This window comes from Mus pahari, chromosome 6, assembly GCF_900095145.1.
Source record: "Mus pahari chromosome 6, PAHARI_EIJ_v1.1, whole genome shotgun sequence".
In the NCBI taxonomy this organism is placed as follows: domain Eukaryota; kingdom Metazoa; phylum Chordata; class Mammalia; order Rodentia; family Muridae; genus Mus; species Mus pahari.
In genome coordinates, this window is record NC_034595.1 from 28285851 (window position 1) to 28311712 (window position 25862).

The following is a 25862-nucleotide window of genomic DNA, read 5'->3' on the forward strand; positions in this document are numbered from 1 at the left end:
AGGGAGGGAGGGAGGGAGGGAGGGAGGGAGGGAACTAAGGAAAAGAGGGTGACAAAGACAGGAAGCAAGAGAGGAAGGAAGGACTCAAAGGCACCATGATAGTGACAGTCTTATCCATGCAAATTTCTTAGCAGTACATAATCTCATCTGAAACCACAGGAAGATCAACTGATTTTATTTTTTTTACTTTTATTACTACTTAAAATGTAGGTAATAGGAACCAAAGAGATGATTCAATTGTTAAGAGCACTGGTTGTTCTTCCAGAGGGCACAGATTCAATTTCCACCATCTACGTGATTCCTCACAGCCTTCCAAGAGATTTGATGTTCTCTTCTGTCCTCTGCGAGCACCAGTCAGTCATATACCTGGCACACAGACCTACTTGTAGGCCAACACCCATACACATAAAATAAAATGAAGCAAAAAATTTTAAAAATGTAGATAATAATTTAATCCAGAGAAACAGTGTTTTTTTTTTTTTTTTTTGCAGGTAATTCAACACAAGTTATAATTTTTAAGAGGCACCTCAGGCTGTTTTCGATAATGACTTTACTGATTTGCATACTCTTCAGAAGTGTGCAAGGTTTCTCTTTCCTCTCCAGCCTAGCCCACACCTATCAACTTTTGTCTTCTGATGTTAGTTACTCAAAAGAATGTGTCTTCTCACTAGGGCTTTAATTTGTGTTTCTATGATGATTAATGACTTTGGATATGTTTGTACATACTGTCGTCATTTGTATGTCTTTTTTTGACTAATACATGTATTTCTTTGTTCATTTATTAAATTAGTTTGTTTTCCTGTTGATGAGTTGTTTGACCTTGCATAATTCACTATTAACCCCTATCAGATGTGTAGTTTTAAACAGGCTCTGCATTTAAATAGGTTGTTTCTTCAATATAAAAATTGACTGGTTCTTTTATTGTGAAAATTCTTTTAAGTTTGATATAACCCAACCTGTCTTTTTTGATTCTGATATCTTTATGCCTTGGATAATATTTAAAACTTCATTGCATAGGACAATATCATAGAAAATTACCACTATTTTCCTTCAGTAGATGCATAATTTTGGTTCTTACTGCCAAATAAATCTTCAATTCATTTTAGTTCATTTTGATATTTAATTGATTTATTTAGGTGCCAAATAGGATCATGCAGCCTTAGTTTTCAAGTTGGCATCACAGACTTCTTCATCAGCCCAAACTGCAGTTAATCTAATATTAGCAAACTGGGGATCAATTCTGCCCATAACAAACAACTTTATCAACCAACACTTCAGTCCCAAAGTGACCAAAGTGGCCTGGAATCAGGAATTTAGGAACCAATCTAGACCATGTTTCCCAAATTGCAAAGTAAGATAGTATCAAAAAACTTTCCTACACAAATTGCTAAGACTGGAGTGAATACTAGCTTCATTAAATACACAGACAGCATCACACCGACTATTAAAAATGAAGGGCCACTAGGGAAACAGTCAACCAAACTGACAACAGAAAGCACCAATGACTGATCCTTAGGAAGTGAGAGTACATAAAATACTTCACAAAGTAAAAATAATGGTTTTTTAAGGAACCTCAGTAAACTTCAACAGCAGAATCAGCTCAACAAGATGAAAAATGGTGCCAGAAGAATAAGAACTTTAATAGAGATTATAATAATAAAAGTGAAATAGAAATTCCAGACATGAAAATGCCATGAGTAGGATAAAGAATGTTAGAAAGCATCAACAGCAAAGCTGGGCAAGTAGATTAATCAGTAAACCCAAGATTCACCCATACAGAGGAAGAAACATGGAAAAGAACTTAAAAAGTAATAATAACTTAAACAATTTATGGAGAAAGTAACAACTTTTCAAATAATAGGACTTCAAGGGTTGGGGCTGGGTGATAAAGGCCCTTGCTGCCTAAGTCTGACAATCCACATACAAGTGGAAGGAAATGCTCTGCCAAATGAAGAGGCAGATGCTCGCAGCCAACCATTGGACTGATAACAGGGTCCCCAGTGGAGGAGTTAGAGAAAGAACTGAAGGAGGTAAAGGGGTTTACAACCCCATAGGAAGAATAACAATATCAACCAATCAGACCACCTAGAGCTCCCAGGGACTAGACTAGCAAACAAGGAGTACACATGGAGGGACCCATGGCTCCAGACATCAATGGAAGGAAAGGTCCTTGGTCCTATGAAGGCTTGATGTCCCAGTGAAGGGGATTTTGAGGGCAGAGGTACGAGTGGGTGCGTGGGTGGGGAAACACCCTCATTGAAGCAAGGGGAGGTGGGATGGGATAGGGGATTTCTGGGGGAAAACCTTGAAAAGGGATATCATTTGAAATGTAAATAAAGAAAATATTTTTTTAAAAGATAATTTTAAAAAATGAAAGGAGGAAACCAACTCCTGAAAGTTGTGCTGTGGCACATATGTCTGTCCTCCCATTAATAAAAAAAATAAACTTTAAATTATTTTAAAAACCATGAATTCTGTGGTACAGTTTAAGGTCAAAGAATAATTACAGCAGCCCACTTGCTCATGATGAGGGTGAGAAACGGCGGATGAAGTGAGAAGAAGCAGAGTAGGCTAGGGAGAGTCTGTTTTCACCCCTGACCAACTCCAGTTCATGCAAATGTCAGAAATGTCCACACTGCCTCTGTCTCACAGTACTGTTTTCTACTACTTTTTAAAATACTGTGGCTAGTTTTTAAGTACAGCCCCAATCAGCAGGTACTAGGGGAAAATATGAATGTGGTTGAATTTTGCATACTCTTAAGATGTGTTCTTTATAAAATGCTAATTCACTATTTATTTCCTGTCTTCTTGAAAATGATAATTCAGAAAGGAGAGTTGCACTCTGATTGTGAATGCCAACTGAGGGATACAGTCCTACCGGCAGTGAGCCAAAAAATATTTTCTTCTTGTTAGTATCTCCAGCAGACTCTCAGACTGTGAAATCACTGGTGTCCTAAGGTTGTGCATTTCCCAGAGATCACAACTTTATTTTCAAAAGGCGATTTTTTTTTTTTACCTCTGTTACAGAAATTAAATCGACTGTAACACTGCCACAGAGGAATATACATTCAAAATGTAGTGTGGTTTTGTTAGAAGAGAGGCGTTCCCCTGCCTCTTGTTACTTCCGATGATTTTAAAGGTCATGGAAGGTTCCTAGGGCTCCTCTGAGCAGTTTTCATATCTGCTGCATTAGTCCAAGCTCCATATTCTACATGTGTTGAAACTGAGCTGCAGAAAGCTGTGGTTCTCATTGTACTGTCAAGTTAATGTGCAGAAAAATCCACCTCCCGAATGTTTAATCATCATGATGAGTGGATATTAAATGGCCTTATCCAGTTTGTGGATTCGTTTTGCCATCTGTTTCATCTATTGTTCTTTAAGGCTGCCTGCCCTCTGGCCATTTCACACTCATTAATAGCCCCATCAGAGATCTACTAAAGGGAGAAGATGATGGAAAATTCAAATCCCTTATTAGATCTTATCTAGAGGAAGAAAGATTGAAACTAATGAATATGACAAGATTGGATATCAGCTCTGGCTGGGCTGGGAATGTGGTCAGGCTGTTCCCATTTCAGTGCAGTGCTGGAGAGCCAAGTGTTCATTCATCCAACTTTAAGTAGACTTGTGCTCTGACCAGATGTGAACCATCCCAAAACAAAGACCAAATTCAATGTCAAACCCAGTCTCACTTAGAATGGAGCTTAGTAGTTGGCACCAGAATCCACCTACTTTTGTCTCCTTAATTCAATGTCAGTTTTTCTCTCGAACCAAATTTATGTTTACATATTCTTTTATGAATAAATTTATATATGCATATAATCAAGCTGATTATATGTATGAGTGATCCAGGAGTAGCCTGAGCTGCTCTAGGAGAAACCATTTCAGTGGTTTCAGAATCCCTCCTATGTAGAACTACGTTTTTGAATTTTGTTGCAAAGGGGCTTTTTCCTTGAAGGTTTCTCAGGAGCAGTTAGAAGGTTTGGGTTAGACCTTCTGTGTCTACTATCAGCTTTGAGAGTCTGTTTGCTAAGATTAATTTGCCATTCCCTTAAAGGAATACATATGTGTTTTTGCACCATTGTTCCTAGTACATTGTTAGCCATTGTATGTCCTATGAGGTTGATGAGGAACTTTTTGGCATTGTTATTGATGATGTTGCTACCACATTAAAACTAATGTCCCTTACTTGTAAATTTGATCTAATAAATGAAGCAAGCAGCTCAACCCACTTTGCATTTATTTTTGTGAGTTAGCAATGGCAAACTCAAATATATGTACATTCTATATGATGACAGCTTAATATATATCAAGAAAAATGCAAAAAATGGTGAGGCTTAATAATGCTGGGTATTGGCTGCATATAAAACACTCATATAGATACCTTCACAAATTCATGAAATGTCAGTTTTTCTCTCAATCAAATCTGTGTTTGCACACTTATGTATGAATAAATGTATATATTCACACAATCAGTTGATTATATGCATGAGTTATCTGAATGTAGTCTCAGCTGCTCTAGGAGAAACTATATTTCAGTGGTTTAAATGAGACAGAAGTGTTCCTTTTCAAATACTGAATCTCAAATAATTTGATTGTCCTCATCTACTACATTATTAACTAGGACACCTGAGACATCTCCTCTCTTATAAGATACTGAGTATATTGTTGTTTTACTGACAAATAATGATCTCCTCCCAAAGTGCTACCATATATAAGGAATCCTTTAATAAGCCTTACCCCAAATAGCTCTCTCTCACTCAAGCATATCTAATGCATTTGTTCTTTTCCTTTGGTAGATTGTATGCTCTTTGCAAATGGAAATTGTGTCTTCTATAATTTACCTTGAAAAGTCTTTGAATGTGTAGATGGTAGTTATTACTTTTTTCCCTATTACCACCAAGGAGAGAACAAGGAGAAATAGCTTCAAGGGAAAGTAGATAATCAGATAAGCTGTTCAGATATTAGAGTTATTTACTGAGGGAACTCATTGAATCTTCTTCCTTGAAAATATTTCAGACAGAATAGAAAATTTTATGACTTACCAGTTTGGAAGTAACTTTGCCTAGATTTAGATATTTAAATTTTGAAGTATGTAATTTTTGAAAATTTTGTTAAACTCAGGCAATTCATTCAATAATTACCCAGGAATGCATGAAGATCATTTGAAAATGTCAGTAAATATAACCAAAGGTTTTTCTCTCAATTCTCATTCTTTTGAGGTAAGTTCATAAAAGAGCTGTTCTATGACTCATAGACATTATACCATTTAATAATGCATTCAATAATTTATAATAAAGGCTTATTCTCCACCAGGCTCTAGATACCAAGAGTAGATATGTGAAGTTGGGAACATTATAATCAAAAGTGATAATCCTTGATTCTACTGTTAACTAGATAGCACTTTTGATTTTTCAGAAACTTTCAGTTGTACATCTTCTCATGTCCAAGTAAATGAATCATATTTATCTCTAACTCTAGGGAAACTTAATTTTTCAGTATCTCTATGCCTTGGCATCCTGGAGCTAAATGTTGATAAATAATAATAATAAAAAAAATAATAATAATGTAATAATAATAAAGTAATTGACGGTCTGGGAAAGTAATGATATGCATAATTAATATACAGGAATAAAATATTCTTTTCAAAAAAGGGGCCTCAAGGCTGTGATGGAACCTCAAACTGGGTGGGAAAGCTATGAGGGAGCGCATGACATAGGACAAAGTAGAACAAAGGTGAGAGGTAAACATGGCAAGGCCTTTGAAGAGAAAAGAAATGGGCTTCCCTTTAGAAACTTCAAGAAAATTACTAAGAGTGAAAATAAGGATAAGAAAGAGAAGAGAGAGGGGGNGGNAGAGANAGAGNGNGAGAGNGNGAGNNAGAGAGAGAGAGAGAGAGAGAGAGAGAGAGAGAGAGAGAGAGAGAGAAGATAGAAGATAGAAGGGACGGAGGTAAAGAAGCAATACCTTAGAGAAATATCTACATGGAGATTCCCACAATGAAGGGGACACCTGAATTTTATAACATTTAAGAACTGTGGGTTGTGACTACTTTGGGATAGGGGTCACATATCGAATATCCTGAATATCAGGTATTCCCATTACAATTCATAACAGTACGAAAATTACAGTTATAAAGTAGGATTGAAATAATTTCATGGTTGGGGGTTCACTACAACATGAGGAACTCTTTTTCAAGGGCCACAGTACTAGGAAGGTTAGCAACCACTGTTTTAGGGAGATGTTTTATTTTATTTAATTTACTTCAATATAACACACAAGAAGAACCATTCGAAGTGTTGGGTTCTGGCTAAGACCATAAGGTAGGAACCATAAAATCCATAAGACAAAACAACTCCCTAATTTTGCATACCAGGTTGAGAATTTCAGGAAGGGATGGCTAGGATTTTCCAGACTGTGGAGTCTGAATCCTTAAGAATGACAGCTTGAGGTTGGGGATATGGTTCTGGTTAAGAGCACTTTCTGCTCTTAGAGAAGACCCATGCACAGTTTCTAGCACCCACAGTGTAGCTCACAACAATTTTAAATTTCAGATCCAAAGTATTCAACACAGAATTATGGTTTCTTCAGGCCGGGGAAATTACACGCATGGAGCTACATGCAAAAAAAATTTATAAAATAAAATAACCTTTAATTTTTTAAGTGAAGGAAGTTTCTTAAAGGGATAGACCAATGTTCTAGCAAGGATAAAAACTGGTGTTGAGATACTGTAACTATCACTAAATGCTACTCTGATTCTTACTCTAAATGCTTCCTAGCTTATGGCTCAGTATCTATATCCCTCTCTCCAATTTGGGTCATATGGGCAGAATTTCTTCCCTGAAAATTCAAAATAAGGTTTATGGTGAGTTTCTTTTTTCCCATTTCCTTTCCTCTGTCTTATTGGTGGAGAATGAAGTACAATGGTAGTGCCAAAGTTTTCTCCAATGTGAACATTTCCTTCCTTTCCTCCAGGAAGGAGGTAGTAAAACTCAAGAACTTAAGAAGCCAACAGAAGTCTCAGAAATTTACTGAAGTTAACGAGACTTACAAGGTCCCTTCTTGAAGTTATGGAAGTCATAAAGAAATGCTGGAGTAAGACACTCTCTCTGACCTGCTGAGCTACCGGGATATTGTACAAATAGCTCCAGAGTTACATTTCGTGACTCAGCTGGCCTGACTAGGTAGGCTTTTCAGTGGTAGAGCTGGGTTTTGAGTCACCCCTGTTCCTCGAAGTAATGTCAATAAACACATTAGTTTACCAAGTCGGAGATTAGTAAAATCAATAGTTTGGTCTATCCTGGGATGAAACCTACTTGGTGATGGTGGATGATGTGTTTGATGTGCTTTGGGATTCAGTTTTCAAGTATTTTGTTGAATATTTTCACATAAATGTTCATAATGAAAATTGGTCTGGAATTCTCTCTTTGTTGAGTGTTTCTGTGGTTAATGTATTAGGGTGATTGTTGCCTCATATAGTTAGTTTGTCGGTGTCCTTTCTGTTTCTACTTTGTAGAATAGTTTCAGAAGTATTTGCATTAGTTCCTCTTTGAAAGTATGGTAGAATTCTGAACTCAAACCAGAGCTTCTTTTGTTTAGGAGACTTTTAATGACTGTTTCAATTTCTATAGGAGTTATAAGACTATTCAGATAGTTAACTTGATCTTAATTTAACTTTGATAGTTGGTATCTGTCTAGAAATTCATCCATTTCATTTAGATTTTTCAATTTTATGTCCCTCCTTTCATGTCTGAATTGTTAATCTGGGTACTGTCTCTCTGCCTTTTAGTTAGTTTGACTAAGTATATATCTATATTGTTGGTTTCTCAAAGAATCAGCTATTGGTTTTGTTAATTTTTTGCATAAATCTCTTTGTTTCTAGTTGATAAATTTCAGCACTGATTTTGATTCCTGTCATATTTTCCTCCTGGGTGTGTTTGTTTTCTTTTTCCTAGAGCCTTCCAATGTGCCATTAATTCATTACTATCTAATTTCTTTGTAAGAGCACATAGTTCTGTGAACGCTTAGCACTGCTTTTGTAGTATCCCAAAAGTTTTGGTATGTTGTTCCTTCATCTTCATTGAAATCTAGAAAGTCTAATTTCTTCCTTTATTTCTTCTCTGACCTTGTGACGATTGAATAGAGAGTTGTTCAGTTTCCATGAGTATGTAGGATTTCTGTTGTTGCTAATGTTCTTGAAATTAATCCATGGAAATCCTATAAGATGCATGGGGGATATGTCAATCATCTTGTATCTGTTGAGTCCTGCTTTGAGAAAGATTATTTGGCGAATTTTGGAGAAGGTTCTGTGAGTTACTGAGAAGAAGATATATTCCTTTTTGGGGGGTGAAAAGTTAAGGAGATATCTGTTATGCCCATTTGAATCATAACCTCTCTTAGCTTCATTATTTCTCTTATGATTTAACTTTCAGTCCTCTAACTTTTATAAGTTTCATTTACCATTCTTAAAACATCTCCTTGCACACTAAAACATTTTCCTAGATTCATTGTAACTTAAGTTTAACTGTGAAACTAAGACTGTCTAGCATTCAACCCCATCAGAGATTTGAGGAATAAATATTACCTAAGTATGTAGGTAATATATGACAAGCAATGTCCAAAACTATAGAAATGACAGAGACAGTTAGCTGCTTGGACAATTCCCACTTTTTTTTTTTTTTTTATAACACTGAAGCATCATCTTTAGCCTTCTGGACCAGAATGTCTGACAGACATTTTGTGAAGCAGGCCATATGAAGGATTTGCTTACATTGTCTTGTCAGAGTTCAGCAATTGACTTCGCCTACATTTAAGATTGCCTATTTTGGACAGCATTATGTCTGCAGAGGAAATAGGGAATTTTCTTAGCCTGGTAGTACCTTGCCACATTAGAAGCCATCTCTTAACGGAGATCCTTTGATGTCCATCCTTCTTTCTCCAAGTCAAATGGTGTGCTGCCTGGAGCTGACAGGTCTTAATGTCAAAAAGTCCTTAAGTTAATAAACATCTTTAAATGTCATTTTCTGTAGGCCTCTAAGGTTTTTGAAGACCATCTGTCTATATGTAGCATATTTGAATAGGAATTATTTTTTAGTTATTTACTATCTGTGTAAACTAGGAAGCATATTTTCTCATAAACTAGTCCAGTATCTAATATGATGATGAGCTTGATTTACTGGCTATGGACTTGTAACACTTAATTATCCTAAACGTTTGTAAAAGCAACTATTGAAAGGACTGGGAGTAAACCTTGCAGAGTACCTCAGGGGTCCAGGATGTAAATACCTATAAGATGTATCCCTCTGGTTAATAGGGAGGAAAGTGGATGAGGATACACAGTGCTGCAATTTTTCCTCCATTCCACTGTTCAAATCACAGTCACTTGACTTTCAGGGAAGAATGAGCACAGTTGTCCATGCAGGATAAAAGGAAAATGTGTTGGTGAATAATTAACAAGCTTTCAACATGATAAGTATTTGTTCATACCATACAATTAAGTACATATTAGTTTCTTTTCCACTGCTGTGATAAAACACCTTGTCAAAAACAATATAGAGGAAAAAGTGTTTACTCAGCTTATAATTCCATGTTACACTTCATCCTGCAGGGAAGGGAAGGCATCAAAAATTGAAACAGCTAGTCACATTATACTCATAGGCAGGAGCAGAGAGCAGTGTTACATAAGCTAGTACCGGGGATGCTCTCTTCATTTATATAGTCTAGGAATCCATGCCCAAGGCAAGGCCCAGCACAGAATTAAGATGAGCCATCTCACATCACCACAATTAAGACAATCCTTCAAAGGCATTAAGAACCTACCCTTAATCTAGAAGAAACTTCACAGATGTCCCTGAATGGCTTGCCTTCTAGGTGTTGAGTTGAAAATTAATACTAATTAGCACAAGATATGATAGAGCTATGACAAAAATCTTATGACCTGGGGCCTAACTGTGTCTTTGTGATTCCATGCTTACAAAGCAGAATATTGGGATGCTTTAACAGGAGTGTGTTTATTTGGAGAAATAACTTCATCTTTGGAGGTGAGGAAGGAGATTGGAATGAGGGAAGGCCTATGGCTAGTAGAAGTGATGCCGATCCCATAGGCTTAAAAAAGCATGAGATGGTTTGGGGTGAGTGTGCTACTACTCTTCATGAGTCACGTTGATTGCATATGGAATCAGTCTTTTCCATTTGTCAGGGTGGGAACAGGAATCACTGCTACTGCAACTTTTAGGAAAGGAGCTCCTGACTTTGTGCTCATTGGGAGGTCTATATGCTTTTCTAAACGACCTGTGATCTCTGAGCAGGCATGTCTACACCTTCAAGTACTCAGACTGCTGAGAATTTGCTCGTGAATGAATCCAACTCCAGATAGAAGACTCTAAGCCAAAAGCATTTTGCCACTAAAGAGAAGCTAAATAAGTCATAGAAATGAACAAAAATCTGTGAGATACAGAGTAAAAATTGTGAAAACAAACTGTTTAAAAAGTTGTTGAGTACTTACAAAAAAAGAATTTTCACCCAGAAACATTGAGGAAAAATTTGGAACTAGTATGTGTTTCTTAAAAAATGATGTCATACTTGACAAGTTTTTTTTTGTTTACATGTAAGTTCCATATTGTTTATGACACAATCATAAGTAAGCACCATTTCACCAATAACTTGACTGCAGAAAATAGCTATTTAGGTTTTGGAGTAAATCACATGAGAAGCACCTGTTGTGACTGGTGTCCTGAGCTTTATAATTAAATATTGCAATAATATAAATACCTCAGTTTCAGAGGTGTATAGTCTAAGAGTGTTAAGCTTTGGAAATCTTTTTTATTTCATATTTATAGATTTAAACTTGCATCTTTAGGAAATAAAGCAAGTCTAATTTAAAGGAAAAGTTCACTGGAAAGGCTCACATTGTATAGCATTTTCTGCACCAGCCTGAGAACATGAGCAGGGACTCTAGCACCAGTTAAAAGGTATAAAAAGAAACAAGTCCATAAATCTATCATGTGACCCAAATTCTCTGACACCTATGCATGTACCATGGCACACCTCAAATACACATCATAAAATATGAAAATAATAAATAAAATTTTAAATTACAAAGGACTACTTATATTGATAGTTTATGTTATCCCGTATCTGAAACTGCGTTTTGATATGTGTTTTTTTGTCTTTGTTAATTTTGAGCTATTTTTCTCGCTAGCTAGAGTGTCATATCCTTTCCTGAGTTTTGATTGTGCATTGCCCTTAGCGCTTCATGATACATGGAAAAATGAGCCCATCACTGCAGCTACGCAGAGTAAATAGCTCTCTTCCTGGCCAGGAGTGACCAACCTTTTCCTAAAATTGGTTCTGTCTTTAATTAAAACCTAAAGCATGTGCTCGTTGGCTTAGGCAAGGGCTCTCAAATGAGAACTTGCCTCACAGAAATTTGTCTTGCTATAATCTGCCTCACAGCGGGCCCCCGAGATGGCTGCCATCAGATTCTGGGACATGAGAAAGTCTGCAAGCTCACAGAGCTACAGGGGAAGGCAGTTAATGGACAGAGGTACCTGCTTCTCCTCTCAGTTCATTAACCAAAGCTAACATGGGGATTATTACGGGAGGGAGACTAATTTGGCAGCTGACAGCCTGAGAGTAAAAGTCACCACAGTGACTGCAAGCCATGTCTATCCAAAATCATGCCACTCAGCTATTACTTCTCTTTATTCTAAAATCTAGCTTCAGCTCAATTCAAATTCTTCACTGTCTTACTCATGAACACTATACTCTATTCCAAATCACAAATTCTCTCTGATATAAAACCCCTACAAAAACTTTAAAAATTATTTAAAAATCCAACTAGGCTACCCAGAGGAATTATTTATTTATACAGCCCACTGTACAAAAGTTGTCAGGAATATAGAAGATACAAAGGGTAATATTTCCACACAATTGGTCTTTCAGTCAAGTTGCTAATTTCCTTCTGAATACAGTGCTATTTTGTTCAAAAGTATACTCAACAACATATACAGATATGTTTATATAAGAGCATATGGGGCAGACAACAAAAAATAGACAAAGAAAATTATCATTTTCAAGGAATTATTTTTCCACATAATTTTACAAATTCTACACATGAAATGTTAAACTCAACTCATGTTTGTTCAGAGTTTTATGGCAAGTATGGGATGCATTCAGAATATTTTAAACTTGTGATTTTTAGGGCAGTGATTGGTGATTTATTGAGAAATACATAATAACTAGCAAGCTCCTTATAAGGTAAGGTAGTGGAACAATTTCAGAAAAAAATATTAATTTTTGAAAATTTCTTCTCACTGATAAAATTACCTATATTCAGATAACTATTAGTTATAGCACTTTAGTTGTTTTCATTTTTTATAAACTTGATCATCCCTTTAGAAGCCATTAACAAGTATTTAATAATAGATGCTACGTGAAGACCCTTCTCTATATACTATATCATCAAATACTACATTTTTTCCTTTTTAATTTTGAATCAATGTTCATACCTTTTACAAAATAAAAGCATTTTTATGGAAAAATGGTAGGGGCTGGGAAAATGGGTCAGTCAATAAAGTGCGTAATCAGGACTGCTATCATAGGGACTTGAGTCCTATTCTGACACACCTGCATAAGAAAAGCGTCATCTATTGGTATATGATAGCAATTCTAACACAGGCAGTATGAAGCATGGCATCCCTAAGGTTTAATATCCCCCTAGTCTAGTCAAATTGATGAGCTCTGGGTTACATGATAGAAACTGTCTCAAAATGAAGGTCGGAAGAAATTGAGGAAGGCACCTGACATCAACCTCTGGTCTACATACACATGAACATACACACATAAACCAAAATGTCTGTCTGTCTTATAACACCATCATTGTTTATATTATCCTAGGAAAAAAGATTCTAAGAGATAATACAATTATACAAGTATAGAACCTTAACAATTATAAGTGATTCCAGAAGTCATTTTGTTTTTACTGTAGTAAATGGATAGCTTAAGATTTGATTATTCCTACAAAATAATTTCAATACATTTCTTGTCTTTTGGTGTAAAAAGTATGGATGTTGATTTAAAATCAAAAAGGAAGAAAGTGTGGTAGGAACCTGCCATGGACTTGACCTTTTCTTGTGTCTTTCTATCCAGAATGTGTTTCGTCCTTTGTCTCTTTGTCTGCCTTTGTTCATTCTCTCTCTCTCTCTCTCTCTCTCTCTCTCTCTCTCTCTCTCTCTCTCTCTTTCTCCTCTCTCTCATCCTCTATGTCTCCGTTCTTTCTTGCTTTATTCGTTTATTTATCTATTTTCTTCATTCTCTGAGTACACAGTTTTTAAATGTGGCATCTCATAGTGTATAGCCTTGGGAATGAAACCATAGCAAGAATAAACTCTTGACCCCCAAAGTGCTGGGACTTTAATGAAAATAGAAACTCTCTCTGTCACAGTGAGAAAAGCACCAGGTATTGTAGACCCATAGGAAGAAAGAAACTTGATGGAAAAGAGAGCTAGCTAGTAGTTAAGGAAATAGATAGTCACTAATTCCCATTTCAAAATTGTTTGGGGAACATTCTATCTTCATTTAGAGACTTTTGCCTTGACTCTTGTAGAACCAAAAGGATCAGCCCCATGTTTCTTTATATTATCTTAGGGCCTGGTGTTACTATCATAAGATGAATATCTCTTGACTCCATTACTGCCTTTGATGCTGGCCTAAAGTCCTCCTGAAATAGAAAATAACAATAATTGATCACATCCACAATTGTACCCTGGATATTTAGCACAGCATTGAACTTATAATAGAAGATGCTTTATTAAGTAATTGCCAGTTTATCCTGAAAAGTCCATATATTTACTGAGCAACTACTGTGAAATCTTCTAGTATGATGAATATTTATGGGCATTTTATGATTTTTTTCCATATCATCTGCATCATCTTTAGGTATCAGTTATATAATAAATCTAACAAAAAAAATGAGGTCTAGGGTTTTTTTTTTCTGTTGTTTGGTTGGTTTGGTTTTGTTTTGTTTTGTTTTTTGTCAAATGACTTGTCCAAGGTTAAACTGAAAGAAGAAAGTAAACCTGAAGTGGTCTTCTAGCCACTGAAGTATGTAGTTTGACAAATGTATAAGAAAGAAAAGATAATTCATTGCTATTGTTCTGGCTATTGTTGAGTGTATGATAAGGCTACTTTCATTAATATTTTTTTTAGATCTTCTCTCCTCTCTTAATATGCTTCTAAAATAATCACATAAGAATTCATGGCATATTTGTCTTCCCTCTGGGATTTTAGAAATAAGTCTTAAAGTTGCTATTTGTGTGGTATGGGCAAGACATCAAGATAGAAATAAGAAACAAGATCCATTAAAAAATAGATAGCTGAACTAAAAACGGTCAAGCAGTCCTGGGTATTTAAGGGGAGTTTTAGCAAACAAATAGAACAATTTATGGTGTGCTCTATAAGCTAGAACCCTGGGATCTTGCTAATTTGGTCCCACTTTTCACCCTTCCCATCTTGCATGGTCTCTGTATCTCATTTATGTCTCACAAGCAAATCAAAACATTTCTTCTCACTTCTCAGGAGATAACTCAGGTTCCCAAGATAAAAGTGTCTTTACCAAGTTTGCATTGATGTGACTAACAGTAGCAGAAAACAGGTCACTATCTTAAACTGTCATTTTTTTAAGTCAAAAACATAGTTAGCTAAAAATTACACAGAAACACCAAGGAGTGTAAAATGTGTGAAGTCATCATCTGTTACATTCAATCTTGAATAGCATAAGTGCTGCATAATTTGAAATATATGAACTATTTGGTAACATTTCAAAAATTATCTCATGAAATGAGAAATACAGTACTATATTGTATTTTAAAATAAGTGACAGACAGCTCCTTTCTCCAAAAGGAAGAGTCAAAATGAACCTGAGTTCCAGTTCTATTGAAGAACCTCTGCATCTCTGGCTGCTGGTGCTATCTGTTCTCTCCTGCCTAGAGTGAGGTACAATGTTCAAATTATTAAACACAGCACTGTGAAAGTCCTCAATGGACAACCAGAGTGTTAAAGAATGTTCATAAAGACACTTCTTTGATAATACAAATGATTAAGATTGCACTTATTACTTAAACTATAGGAAAGATATCCTACCTTGACAAAAGGATCAACTTTTAGATAATAAAAATTACTATATTTTGGAGTAATAAAAAAAATTAGGGTTATATATGAGATGTTTCATCTGAAGAATTGTAAAGACAGACATGTATTGTGTATATAGTTTTGTTATTTGAAACTGGAAAAAGAAAGAGCCATTTTGCAATAAAATTCAATGGTAACCAAATGGGAATGTGTGGTGGTTTGAATATACTTGTCCCATAGGGAAGCATTATTAGGAGATGTGCTTGCTGACAGGATCCTGATATAGCTGTCTCCTGAGAGGCTCTGCCCATGCCTAACAAATACAGAAATGGATGCTCACAGCCATCCATGAGACTGAGCACAGGGTCCCCAATGGAGGAGCTGGAGAAAGGGCTCAACAAGCTGAAGGGGTTTCCAGCCCCATAGAAGGAATAACTATATGAACTAACCAGTACCCCTAGATCTCCCAGGGACTAAACCACTAACCAAAGAGTACAACAGGAAGAACTCAAGGCTTTTAGCCACATGTGTAGCAGAAGAGGGCCTTCTGGGACATCCATGACAGGAGAGGCTCTTGGTCATGTGAAGACTTGATGCCCCAGTGTAGGGGAATGCCAGGACAAGGAAGAGGGAGTTGACATGTTAGTGAGCAAGGGGAGGGGGATGGGATAGGGGGGTTTTAAGAGGGGAAATGAGGAAAGGGGATAAAATTTGAAATGTAAATAAAGAAAACATACAATAAAAAATGAAAACAAAAAACAAAAAATAAAAGAAGGAAAGAAAGAAAGAAGAAAAGAAAGAAAGAAGGAAAGAAAGAGAGAGAGAGAAAGAGAGAAAGAGAGAGAGAGAAAGAAAGCTGGAAATAGTTCTACCTGAAGACCCAGCTATACCTTTCCTGGGCATATACCCAAAAGATGTTCCACCATACCAGACGGACACATCCTCCACTACGTTCATTGCTATAACTCTTATTTGTAACAGCCAGAAGCTGGAAACAAACTACATGTCCCTCAAACAAAGAATGGATACAAACAATGTGGTTCATTTACACAATAGAGCACTATTCAGCTATCAATAAAAAGGCATCATGAATTTTGCAGGCAAATAGATGGAACTAGAAAATATCATCCTGAGCAAGGAAAATCAGTCCCAAAAGTAAATGCATGGCATGTACTTACTGATAAGTAGCTCTTAGACAAAAAGTACAGAATACCCATGATACAGCTCACAGATTGTAAGAAGCTTAGCAAGAAGGAAGGTCCAAGTTTGGATTCTTCAATCTCACTTACAAGAGGGAACAAAGTAATCATTGGCAGCAGAGGGAAGGAGGGATTTGTGTGATGGAGGGGAGAGAAAGGAATAAAGGGGGCAGGATCAGGCATGGAGATGACAGAGAGAAGCCCAGAGGGCCAGAGAATGAATGGAGATATGCAGCTGCTGGGGTTGGGGTGGGGGGGAACCTCTAGAAATTCTCAGAGTCCTGGGATTTGAGAGGCTCCCAGGTCTCTATGGGGATGACTTTAGCCAAAATGCCCAACAGTGAGGAGATGGAACCTGAAGGCCACATTCAGTAGATAGACATAGCCCTCAGTTGAGGCATGGGGTCACCCACCCATCTTCAAACTTTTTTACTCAGAATCTGTTCCCTTTTTTTGAAATGAAAAGGGGAGAGAAAATAAAATTGATAGTACTAGGTTCAATTCCTACTTCCTAAGTTCCAGGATTACTGCTACTGGCAGGGGTCACACAGGTTATTCGTTTGTTTGTTTGTTGTTTTAAATTCCATATTGTCAGGGAAACAATTTGCTCTTCCTCCTTACACTGAGTTCTCAATGAGTATAAAGACCCTCACCTGTCCTGTGACTGCAAAAGAAGAAAGCTAGAAAGCTAATGCTGCTGCTGCATGTATTTCTGTGAGTGCTTTGTTCCCGACAGCACAGTGGTTACAAGACAGTGTGTTTTAACTGTATAGCCTTTACAATCTCTGAAGAGCAATTTATGGAGTGGAGAGTTGGCATTTGAAAGAGGTTGAATTGAAAGAGGAAAATTGTTGCCCTGCTGTGAATTTGTTCATGTGCCTGTTTTATGTTTCTAAATAACAGTCTGAGATTTTATTCAATGTAATTGTGAACTATATTTATAAGTGACTAAGAGAAAGAAGTTTCTTAATTTAAAATATGTGTGAGGACCCAAGACTTAGGGAGTAAGTCTTAATGCACAGTATTCGTTCAGACCCTTCAGCCATTATGTATTATCAGCTGTTTACCAGTACATAATATGCATATTGTGTGAATGTTAGTGATAATTAAGATAAGAGAGCAGCAGAGTCTTCTCTGCTCAAGTTTTCATTTTATAGGAGAACTCTGAGAGCACTAGTTATTATGGGTTGCCATTTGTCTGTGTTTGCATCAGGAATGACTGATCATCCATCTTTCAATAAACGCAATGCACAGCACCAATACCGGACAAATGCTTCTCTGAGCTTGAAGTGAATTAAGCTAACCCCACATAAGTTGGTTGTTGGTCACCAACATGGGAAGCTACGGTCATCATTTAAGCAAGGTTTGTCTGATATTTCAAAATGTATGTATTTCTTTGTCTCATTTCTGTTCTTGTAATCAAATATTGGACAAAAGCAACTTAAGGGAGAAGGGGATTTCTTTTGCCTCACAGTCATCTCATTCAAGTATGGCCAAGAAGTGAAAGTGGCAGGTGCTCAAAGTAGCTGGTTGCATTGTATCTTCAGTCAGAAAGCGAAGAGAGAAAGAGGGGGGGGAGGGAGGGAGGGAGGGAGGGAGAGAGAGAGAGAGAGAGAGAGAGAGAGAGAGAGAGAGAGAGAGGGAAGTAGAGCTAGACGAGAAGCCCCAAAACCCACTTCTAGTGACCTTCTTTCTATATGTAGACTCCATCTCAAAGGCTCCACACTTTTTCTCAATAGCAAACTGCAGAACTAATGGATGAAAAAGAATAGTTTAGGGCTGGTGAGATGGCTCAGTAGGTAAGAGCACCAACTGCTCTTCTGAAGGTCCTGAGTTCAAATCCCAGCAACCACATGGTGGCTCACAACCATCCGTAATGAGATCTGATGCCCTCTTATGGAGTGTCTGAAGACAGCTACAGTGTATGTACATATAATAAATAAATAAATCTTTAAAAAAAAAAGAAAGAAAAAGAATAGTTTATGTGAATCAAACACGTAATGAGCATCTTAGTAGTTCTTGCTAGACAGTACTACTATGGCTTCATTAGGTAGATATTTGACCACATCATCCACCCACATACAATGCCTCCTCTGTAAAACAGGAAAAAACAATTTTTTAGTCCTTCACCTTTTAATATTAGAATGGTTTATATTCTAAGCTCCCTACCTGGGATCTTTATTTCTTCCCTCATAATATGAATTATTATTTTATAGTTTTTATTTAACTAGGTAAAATTTTTAATAAGCCACGTTAATGGCAACAAGATAACAAGTATTTAGGAAGAGTATGAAGCAGTATTTCATTAAAATCAGACATTCTTGATGTTTTTCATTATGTAAATTTTGTATTTAATATTATTGACAAATGAGTTGAAGGATGTTTGACATAGATTTCAAAAAGCTAGTGGAAAGTTTTTACTATAGTGAAATGGATGTTTGAAGAGATATACACATTGAACCTGATTCCAGAATTATACAATGCACTTATGAATTGAATCATGCATATCATGTTACGGCATTTAAATATACTTTGGAACTGGGCAGTGGTAGTACACGCCTTTAATCCCAGCACTGGGGAGTCAGAGGCAGGAGGATTTCTGGGTTCGAGGCCAGTCTGGTCTACAGAGTAAGTTCCAGGACATCCAGGGCTATACAGAGAAACCCTGTCTCGAAACGAACAAACAAACAAACAAACAAACAAACAAAAAGTTAATATAAAAATATATGAGAGTATACCTCTCTTTTCTATCTTGAAAGATGAAAATCATCTGTTTAGCTGAGTTTTGAATAGAACTCAAAATTAACAGGCTGAAGTTACAGGGTGGGAATGGAGAAGAAATGATGTTTATCTATAGCATTTCCTCCAAGATAGTTCCCAATTTTGACAGAATTCCAGCAAATGGTGTCTCCTTTATTGATGATGCTGTGCACTAGTCGAGGGACATTTCATTTGGAAATATTTTTATTAAAAAATTAATAGTCCAACATAAGCATCTGGGGTTGACATTTTAATGAGAATAATAACAAGTAATACTTGAATGTGATAGGATGGGTAAGATCAGCTCTAAGGTGACCTCGGTGACTTGGAACTTCCTTTCATCCATCTTAGTTTTTCATTGGATGTGGCAATACATTGATCAAAACTTACTTTTCTTCAACTTTTTATATTCTGAGGACAAAATGCCACAATATAGTTTCTAGATGTAGACAAGGCACAGGACAGGAGCCTTCTGGAGTACATTTAAAGAATCTGAGGTGTTTTCTGGTTTATTTTATAAGTTATAGGATTCTGGCATTTCATTACTTACATATAAAGACTGTTTTGATTAGAATTAGTGTTTACCCCATTGGTGGCTATTATAATGTATAGGAATCCATAATATGTCAAAGAAGTCAGAACTGTAAAAACCTCTGTGTTTGCTAATGGAACCTTTTACAGTTTTTTTCCCCAGATTCTTGGTTATCTGGAAATTCTTCAAGAGAAATATTCTTCTTGGCACACATATCATGTATTTGAATTTTTCCCCTTCATCATTCAAACCATATCCTTCAGAATAATGACTAAAAATAATCTTTTACTAACAATGTCTTTTAGTTTGGGGAATTGATTTCTTCAGAGGAGGAAATTTCAAGAAAGGAAAGATAATTGTACCCAAGAATAGACTGCCACGGGACACTTTCCATTCCTTCAGAACATAAAGAAAAGAAAATGCAAGCATCTGCTGCATGAACTAGATGCAGCCATGTCTGGTCTGGTGGTCTCTTGGGCGCCTTTTTGCTTTCAGTGTCTATAAATTTTTATATAAGAAAAAGGAATGTCATGGGCTTGTTTTTAATACAGTGAATCAATGGCTTTTATAAGAATGTGTATTTTTATTAAATTACAGAGTTAAAACATGTTTGCTGCAAAAATAATACAAAGTAAAATGTAGAACAAAGCCATCCACCCAATTCAATTTGACAATGTAAAGTTAAAAGTAGGAAGATATGATGATAAATAGATGGATAATAGAGAGATGATAGATAGATAGATAGATAGATAGATAGATAGATAGATAGATAGATAGATAGATAGATAATGGTAGATGATAGATGAACAGATGATAGATGATAGATATAGCCAAATGATATATTAAATAGATGGAATAGGGAGATGATAGATAGATAGATAGATAGATAGATAGATAGATAGATAGATAGATAGATAGATAGATAGACAGATAGATAGACAGTAGATAGTAGAGGATATAAAACATAGTTGAAAGATAGATGACAAATGATAATAGATGAATAGATGATAGATAGATAGATAGATAGATAGATAGATAGATAGATAGATAGATAGATACATACATACATACATACATACATACATACATACATACATACACCAAACCTTAGGTCTTCTGCGAAGAGGGAATATCAGTTAAGAAAACGTTTCCCTCAGATTGGCTAATGGGCAAGATTGTAGGGCAAACTTTATTAATGATTGACGTGGGAAGGCCTAGCCTATTGTAGGTGATCCCTCACCTGTGCAAGTCCTCACCTAAAGGTGAGCCTGAGAGCAGCCCAGTAAATAGCCTTATCTGTATTTCTGCATCAGTTCCTACCTCCAGGTCTCTTTCCTGAGCTCTTGACCTGACTTCTCTCAGTAATGAGTAGTGATGTGAAAGTAATGGAGTATCTCCTAGTTTACTGTAGTTACTTTCATACAGTTGGAATATGGGAGCAGCTGTTCTGAAGAAAAGCAGGAGTTTTTCTTTAAGCATTCTCACCCCCCCCCCCCCGCAATCCTGGTTTCAACTTTTGATCTTGTCTTCTGATTGTTTTATTGAATAACCCATTAAACTCAAGATTCTACCACCCATTCAGAATGATGATGAAAAGGGACTGTACTCAATAGTTCTTTCCTTGCTCTTCTCTTTTCCTAGCCACAGGCGCAAGGGAAACTACCTGCACATCCCTTATTCCTGACCTCACAAGTTGACATAAGTGATTCCTATGAGATTTATTTACACATTTGTATTGACTTTTGGTTATATAGAATCTTTGAAGGAATCTCCTCAGAATCAATTGACCACCAACACCATCCTGGCTAGTTTTATGTTAATTGAATAAAAGTTACAGACAGTTTGGCCTGTGCTGAAGACAGTGATGGGTTTTCTTAATTATTATTATAATTACTATTAAATATTTTTTACAGTCCAGTCATTATCCCCCTCTCAGTCTGCCCTCTAACTCTTCCCCATCCCATTCCTCTCCCCTGTATCCAAGAGAATGTCCCCATCCCATACACACACACACCCTCACCAAACCTCCCCACTCCCTGGGGCCTCAAATCTCATGAGGGTTAGGTACATCTTTACTCACTGAAGCTAGAACAGGCAGTCCTCTGCTGTATATGTGTCGGAGGCCTCAGATCAGCTCATGTATGCTGCCTGGTTGGTGGCTCAGTGTCTGAGAGATCTCAAGGGGTACAGGTTAGTTGAGACTGCTGGTCTTCCTATGGGGTAGCCCTCCTCCTCAACTTCTTCCAGCCTTTCCCTATTTCAACCCCAGGGGTCCCATCTTCTTTTCATTGGTTGGGTAAGTATATGCATCTGACTCTTTGAGCTGCTTGATGGGCCCCCTTGGAGGGCATGGAGGGCCCATTGCATTGGGAGTGGTATCCTGGTGCTTTAAGAAAGCAGACTGAGCAAGCCCTGAAGAAGTACTTCACTAGGCAGCACTCCTCCATGGCTTCTGCATCAGTTCTTCCCTCCAGATTATCTACCCTAAGTTGCTAACCTGACTTGTCGGGATGATAGACTAACTATGAGCTATAAGATAAAATACACTATTTTTACCCACATTTCTTTAGGTTATAGTGTTTTGTCACAGCAGTAGAAGTGCTAGCTAAGACAAATGCTACCATCTAAAGTACCCACAGTGTATTGGAAATCATTTTCAAACTATATGGCAGAGTATTTAAATGAGTGCATTAGGGATAATCACCTAATCAAAATGGAGCCAAATAAATACTCCTTTAGAGAATTTAATTGGAAAAACAAAAACCAACAACAACAAAAAAGAACTTAGAGAAAATTCAGTAACTCTTCAAGGAGTAATAGAAGTATAAAGATCACAATGCTGGTGTTCCACACTACCATGCCCAGATTCCCACCCTGTTTGGAGGATTTTCTTGAGGCAGCCAGACAGAATCCTATTTTACTACACGCATGTACTCCTTCCTCACTTGGGCCCAAATGGTGAATAAAAGCATAGTAAAGCCTTGAACATCTGCCTTCACTTTGTGTCTATCTGCCCTACCTTGGGTCAGACTGATTGACTCTATATGAACATTTCATTCAGGAAAGGACTGTCTACCCAAACTTTCATATTCTTTCTTCAAGGCTTATTGTAAATGATGTTATGAGACCAATGAGAATTTATACTATGAAATTACCAAGATGTTTTATTTTAATCAAAACATTTTCTAATGATTGTGCCAAGCTTTGAATACTTAGAATATGTGTACTAAAACATATAAGGTTCATTTCATTATTTATGGTAAATTCTTTAAATGATCATTTTATAAACCAACAGTTTCTGGCTTAAATAACAGAATGTTTTTCTCTCAAAATTGGAAGCCAGAAGTTCGAGATGGATGTGTGAGAAATGTTGGTTTGGCCTGAGGACTGTGAGGGAAAGGATCCATCCAGAACACAGTCTGTAAGGTATCTTCTCCTATTTTTTTCCACTTCATTTTTCCATGCATATTTCTCTGTTTATATTATATATCCATGGCCAGTTTTATATTTGTGTACAATGTATTTTGATCATTTTCCCCTGCATTGATCTTGGTCATCTGCCTCCCTTGACTGCTGGACTTTTCAGAACCTCTGCTGCTTGTATTCCTTTTCTTCTTACTTTTCTTTCATTATGTTAAAACCCATCGAGTTTAAGCAGACTTTCTTGAATGAGTGATGTCAGATTCTCGTAGAAAAGGAACTATATTTAAAGGATTTCTGTGTAGTGGTTGTGATTGTCATTAACTCTATTATATTTTATGTAATTATTTTCCTGTTATATGACACAAGTCTTTAAAGATACAGTATTTAACATAAAATTTTACTAAACTGATTTCCCTCAAACTAGAATTGTTAGTGATATCAATCTTTCCCAGGCTTCTGCTCATGGCTCCTAAATATTTCATGGCCACTGTCACCTTTCAAAGAATAATGTTTTATGTGTTGTTTGAAATTTTAATATTTTGTATACATCATATTATCATATCTACTTCCACTTCCCTACTCCAACTCCTCTCAGACTGCATCAACACTCTGCTCTTAACTTTACACTCTGCTTTTTCTTGTTTTTTTCTTTTTTTTATTAGATTATTTTCTTCATTTACATTTCAAATGCTATTCCCAAAGCCCCCTATACCCTCCTGCCACCCTGGTCCCCAACCCATCCACTCCTGCTTCCTGGTCCTAGCATTCCCCTGGACTGGAGCATATTATCTTCACAAGACCAAGGGCCTCTCCTCCCATTGATGGCTGACTAGGCCATCTGAGACAAAGTTCAGAGCAGAGATGGAAAGAAGGACAATTCAGAGACTGCCCCATCCAGCAATGCATCCTATATACAACCACCAAACCCAGACACTATTCATATGCCAGAAAGATTTTGCTGACAGGACCCTAACATAGCTCTCTTGTGAGACTATGCCAGTGCATGGCAAATACAGAAGTGGATGCTCACAGTCATCAATTGGATGGAACACAGGGCCCCTAATGAAGGAGCTAGAGAAAGTACCCAAGGAGCTAAAGGGGTCTGAAACCCTATAGGAGAAACAACAATATAACTAACCCATACCCCCATAAATCACTATGTACAGATAGTGTTTTCTGTGTGTACAAGGCTATCCAGTGAGCATGGCCAACTTATTAGGGATAACAACCCTAAAGAAAACTGTCTTCTTCTCTTATCAGTCATCAACTCTCAATAGCTCCTTAGATATTGACCTTTGGACCACCCCCATACTTGCTGGAATATTAGTTGGCTTGATTTTGTACAGTCTTACTCAGGCTTAAGTATACTTAGTTCATAAATATACCTATCATGTCATGTCCCAGAAGATATTGTTTCATAGTATGACTTTCCAGCCTCTGACTCTTAGAATATTTTTGATTCTGCTTCTTTGATGTTCTATGAAACTTGGGAGAAGAGTGTTGGATATAGATGTCCTATTTATGACTGAGTCTTCAACCATCAAATGTTCTCTACATTTTGATCAGTTGTAGGTCTCTGTATTAACTGCTCTTCACTATAAAAGTAGATTCTATGATGAGGGTCAAGAGTTTCACTAGTTAGTATGTATAAAAATACTTTTTAGAATAAAAAATCTAAAATGTTCACCTAGCAAAATGAAAGTAGTAGTTTCTCCTCTAGAACCTATGTTCTTTCTAGATACAAGTTCTTTGACAGATATCCAGTACCAAACAATTTTTTGTGAAACAGGCTGTAGGTCCAAATGGTTGGTCAACATATAACCTATATCATTTATGTCACTGTTGCACCAATGTCTATATTTTAGTTGGCTTCTATTTTATTGCATTGGGTTTATAACTGAGAAAGACTGTTGATTCTTCTACTCAGCAGCCAGGTATTATGAAAACTAGCCAGCATGGAGGAACTTCCCCATTAAGATGTTCCTCATGTGTGCCAACCAATGTGTGTGGTGTCATCAGCAGTTGAATATTACTATCAAGTTGTGGTGGTTAACTAAAAACCTTTGGCAAACCTCTTCTGTTTTGGGGCTCTATTTGATAGCCTATAGCTACAGAAGGAACATTATTCCCTAAGTAGAGTAACTACATTGAAACCCTTCCACCATCCCATGCTCCACCAAATGGGAGATTATTAAAGAGTAAGACCCCATAAATATCTAGGAATAAAAAAATAGAGAAAAGGCTGGTGTTGTTATTGTAACTAAGAGTAAGAGAAGTTGTATTTGAACCCTAGCTTATGGGTCCTGATAGAACTATGTTCACAGAATGTTTACAAAGCCTTTGACTCAGAAGGAACCTCAAGATTGCTATGGGGCTTTAGTGGATTCTGTTGAGTCCCATAGTGGTATGTGAAATGTATGAAGTACAAGAGGCTTTTGGAGATCTGAACTGACTAAATGAGCATAGAAAAGGTGTCCATAGAGTGAGAGAATAACCCACTGGAGACAACAAGAGGGCAAAGCAGAGAAAGGGGTCTGTCTTCATTACTTGAAGACAAATATAGAAAGATTTGCTCTGAGCTAGAGTTCCTAAAAAAAAAAAAAAAAAAAAAAAAAAAATTAGGAAGAAATCTCTATTTTGTGCTAATGACCTTCTGGGGGGCTTGAAAGCCCAGAGAGAACTAGGCATGCGTGATACAATAATGCAGGTATACATGATTGAGCATATCTCATATCTCAGAGGTAGGTAACTATCCCCCAGGACTAACTGCTAGGGGTAGAGTTGTATTGTTAGGACAGAGCCTCTATGAACAATCAGGTATG